The sequence below is a fragment of the Chenopodium quinoa genome, unplaced genomic scaffold, assembly GCF_001683475.1.
Source record: "Chenopodium quinoa cultivar QQ74 unplaced genomic scaffold, ASM168347v1, whole genome shotgun sequence".
NCBI classification, from domain to species: domain Eukaryota; kingdom Viridiplantae; phylum Streptophyta; class Magnoliopsida; order Caryophyllales; family Amaranthaceae; genus Chenopodium; species Chenopodium quinoa.
In genome coordinates this window covers 2,826,764-2,832,117 of record NW_018745413.1, presented here as the reverse complement: position 1 = coordinate 2,832,117, position 5,354 = coordinate 2,826,764, and positions in this window count along the sequence as shown.

Here is a 5,354-nt window from a genome sequence, read left to right as displayed (position 1 = left end):
ATTTCTATTTTATTATATAGAAGAGTTAGTTCTAATATCACCTACTAGTTTTAGCACAAAACACCTTTTGGCCTTATTTGTGGACCAAAACTGTCCTCTTCCTTGTTTGAATTGCCTAGATTCATTTCATATTATCTTAAAATTTAACAATACAAGTAGTTTGTTATAAGAAATCGTCGTAATAAGGTCTACCAAAGAAAGCATGACCTACACCATATACTTCGTATATGTTATTATGCTATAGTAAGTCACATACTAATATAACTAGATTAGGCTCGTGCGATGCACGATTTTTAACATTATTTTACAATTTTAATAATATTTTTTAGCTTATTTGTGTGTAATATGTATGTAGTACAAACAATTTAAGCAAATTAAATCTAATAAATTAAAAAATTAATAATAAATAGTGAAAACCCCAATCATATAATCTGTATAAAAAATATACGGAGTAGGAGAAAAAGATAATGTTTATAAAAAAATGAAATAGTTTGACCTTCCTTCAATTTCTCCAATAAAAATTACATAATTAATCAATTTTGTTATGATAATATCTAAATATGGATGACTATTATCCCATGTACAATCTAGAATATTCTAGAGTTGGGTATTTGGTCTTATCCACTGATGGAACCCTAGGAAATGTACATTATATATCTAGTACTACATGGTATATGAAATACAACGTAAAAATCTTCCCTCATCTCTCTTTATTTTCTCTTCCATATTTAACATGTTATCAGCACCATTGCTAGTCAACTGAGTAGGATTACCAAACATTTTTCTAGAATCCCATATTATTATTATTATTATGTAAGTATGATCATAGCCCATAACAATTATAATTTAACATTTATCTAATTTTGCATGCTTATTTATTGGAATATCAACATATATAACGAATACAGAGCATGATAAATAATTTAAGGTTCCATTCTTATTTTTCTCCATGCTAACGTTCTCATCTTCTATTTCGTTCTTATTTATGCATGACTTGTATCAGGAATATTTATGCATGATTATAACATTTAGTACATATTTTGGATACTATTTATATATACTTATCTTTTAATATTATTTTGTATAGTGAAAAATGTCGAACCTTGCCAAGCTCGAATTTGTGGCCCTTGATATTACCGGAAAGAATTATTTATCATGGGTGTTAGATGCTGAAATACACCTAGATGCTAAAGGGCTTGGTGAAACAATAAAAGAGGCTAATAAGGCAACACCTCAAGATAAGGCTAAAGCCATGATTTTTCTTCGCCATCACCTCCATGAAGGGCTCAAAAATGAATATTTAACTGTGAAAGACCCACAAATCCTTTGGAGTAATCTAAAGGATAGGTATGACCACCAAAAAACAGTGATACTCCCTAGAGCTCGTTATGAATGGTTGAATTTGAGATTGCAAGATTTTAAATCTGTTAGTAAATATAACTCAACTATGTTTAAAATAACTTCTCAATTGAAATTATGTGGAGAAAATATTACTGATGCAGAAATGCTTGAAAAGACATACTCCACTTTCCATGCTAATAATATTGTCCTGCAGACACAATATAGAGAAAAAGGTTTTAAAAAATATTCTGAATTAATATCTTGTCTTCTTGTGGTTGGGCAAAATAACGAGCTATTAATGAAAAATCATGAATCACGTCCTACTGGCTCTACTCCATTCCCTGAAGCGAATGTGACAACCCATAACGGGAAAGAAACTAAAAACAGAGACCATTCCAGCAGTAGTGGTAGAGGTAGAGGTCGTGGTCGTGGCCAATGGCGCGGCCGGGGTCGTGGACGTGGATATGGTAGAGGTCGTGGAGGTCATTTCACAAACTCACATTTCCACCAGAAGTGGGAACGTAGGGATGAAAAAGAGAAAAGTGATAACAATATATGTTACCGTTGTGGAGGAAAAGGTCATTGGTCTCGGGTTTGTAGAACTCCAAAGCATCTTATTGAACTTTACCAAGAATCATTGAAGAAAGGAAAGAAAGTTGAGGCAAACCTTGTTCTTGAAGATGGTGAAGGTGATTTTGATTTTGGCAATGCCAATCAATTTGATGTTGGTGATTTCCTTACTTCCCTGAAAGGGAATAATTTTGATTTTGGCAGTACAACTCATTTAGAAGTTGTCGATTTCTTCACTGCCCCAGAAGGGAATAATTAAAATTATATTGTTTTATGTTAGTTTTAAGTATTAGACTTATGTTTTCTTATTCTAGTGATTTTTTTAAGTTTATTTCTTTCGTTGTAATAAGGATTTTTGCTTTATAAATTTATGAACTATTTGAGTGTTTTTATTGATTTATTTGTTTTATCATCTTTATTTTTATGCTTAATATTTTGATATGTATTTTATTTCATGAAGAACATGGATATTACTCAAGTTCAATTTGCTATGAATGGTGAAGAATTATGTCTTGCTGACAGTGCAACTACACATACAATACTTAAAAATAAAAAATATTTCTCTCATTGGATGATGAAAAGGATTAATGTAAGTACCATATCGGGTAGTACAAATATCATTGAGGGCTCCGAAAGAGCCACTATAAAGTTGCCTTGGGGAATTGAAATTAAAATAATTGATGCTTTATACTCTCCATTGTCTCAAAGAAATTTATTAAGTTTTAAGGATATTCGCAACAATGGTTATCATACTGAGACAATCAATGAAGAAAATAACGAATTCCTTCAAATCACAAATATAACTCAAGGCTCAAAACATGTTTTGGAGAAACTACCTACATTCTCTAGTGGTTTGTACTACACAAAAATCAATGCTATTGAAGCTCATGCTATAGTAAACCAGAAGTTTACTGATGATTTTGTTGTTTGGCATGACCGGTTAGGCCATCCCGGTTCAATAATGATGCAAAAAATAATTACGAATTCATGTGGACATTCTTTGAAGAGCCAGCAGATTCTTCATAATAATTTTTCATGTGCTGCTTGCTCAGAAGGCAAGTTGATTATTCGCCCATCACCAGCTAAAATTAATTTTGAATCAATTAGTTTTCTGGAACGTATACAAGGAGATATTTGTGGGCCCATACATCCCTCATGTGGACCATTTAGATATTTTATGGTTTTAATTGATGCATCAACTAGATGGTCACATGTGTCTTTGTTATCAACTTGTAACCTGGCGTTTGCGAGATTACTTGCCCAATTGATTAAGTTACGAGCACATTTTCCAGATACTCCCATTAAGACTATTCGGCTTGACAATGCTGGTGAATTTACATCTCAAGCTTTTAATGATTATTGCATGTCCATTGGGATAAATGTTGAACATCCTGTAGCACATGTTCATACACAAAACGGTCTAGCAGAGTCATTAATAAAACGTATTCAGTTAATTGCTAGACCATTGCTTATGAAATCCAATCTCCCAATTTCTGCTTGGGGACATGCTATATTACATGCAACAACACTAATTCTCATTAGGCCAACAAGTTATCACAAGTTCTCCCCATTACAATTGGTTTATGGTCAGGAACCAAATATTTCCCATCTAAGAATTTTTGGATGTGCGGTTTATGTTCCAATAGCTCCACCACAACGCACTAAGATGGGTCCTCAAAGGAGGTTGGGGATATATGTTGGGTTTGAATCCCCGTCAATAATTAAATATATTGAGCCTACAACAGGGGATTTATTTACGGCTCGTTTTGCAGATTGTCATTTTAACGAGTCACTTTTCCCAACATTAGGGGGAGAAAAGAGAGAGATGGAAAATGAAATTAAATGGAATGAATTATCATTATCCTATCTTGATCCTCGAACTAAACAATGTGAACTAGAAGTTCAAAAGATAATTCATTTACAAAGTTTAGCAAATCAATTGCCAGACTCGTTTGCTGACCCAAAAAGAGTGACCAAGTCACATATTCCAGCTGTTAATGCTCCATTTAAAATAGATGTCCCTGAAGGACAAAATAAAATTGCTAATGAGTCTAAACCACGCCAGAAACGTGGAAGACCAATAGGTTCCAAAGATAAGAATCCTCGGAAAAGAAAAGGAGCATTGATTGATGATGGTCAAATTGAAGAAACAATTTCCAAAGGATCTCTAGAAGAGACTTTAGACATGATACAAGAAGAAATTCAGGTACCTGATAATGAAGAAATTTCAATAAATTATATCATGTCTGGAATTACATGGAACCGAAATCAAATCGACGTCGATGATGTTTTTGCATGCAATGTAGCATTAGATGTTATGGATAATAATGAGGATCATGAACCAAAATCCATTGAAGAATGTAGACAAAGAAATGATTGGCCAAAATGGAAAGAAGCAATTGAAGCAGAATTAAAATCTCTTGGAAAAAGAGAAGTATTTGGACCAGTAGTCCGTACACCTGAAGGTGTAAAGCCAGTGGGATATAAATGGGTCTTTGTGCGAAAGAGAAATGAAAAAGGTGAAGTTGTAAGATATAAGGCACGCTTAGTTGCACAAGGATTCTCACAAAGACCTAACATTGATTATGAGGAGACATATTCTCCTGTGGTGGATGCAACTACTTTTATATTTTTGATTAGTCTGGCAATAAGAGAAGGATTTGACTTACGTTTGATGGATGTTGTCACAGCTTATTTATATGGCCCACTGGATAATGACATTTACATGAATCTCCCAGAAGGATTCAAGCTGCCGGAAGCAGCAAAATCTAGTTCTCGAGAACATTTTTGTATTAAATTAAACAAATCTCTTTATGGATTGAAACAATCTGGGCGTATGTGGTATAACCATCTAAGTGAGTATTTGTTGAAAGAAGGTTATAAGAATGATCCTATCAGCCCATGTATTTTTATAAAGAAATTTGGATCAGGATTTGTTATAATTGCAGTGTATGTTGATGATTTAAATATCATTGGAACTCCTGAAGAGATTTCAGTGACTGTCAATTATTTAAAGAAAGAGTTTGAAATGAAATATCTAGGAAAGACAAAATTCTTCTTGGGGTTACAAATAGAGCACCTAGAGAATGGAATCCTTGTGCATCAATCAACATACATAGAAAAGGTTCTTAAAAGATTTTCTTTGGATACAGCACATCCATTGAGCAGCCCTATGGTTGTAAGATCACTTGAAGTAGAGAAAGATCAATTTCGACCTCGGGAAAATGATGAAGAAATTCTTGGTCCTGAAGTACCGTATCTTAGTGCAATTGGAGCACTAATGTACCTTGCAAGTCATACACGACCTGATATATCATTTTCAGTTAATTTATTAGCAAGGTTTAGTTCATGTCCAACCCGAAGGCATTGGAATGGGATTAAACATTTACTTCGTTACCTTCAAGGTACGAAGGATATGGGTTTATTTTTCCCAAAGTTGTCCA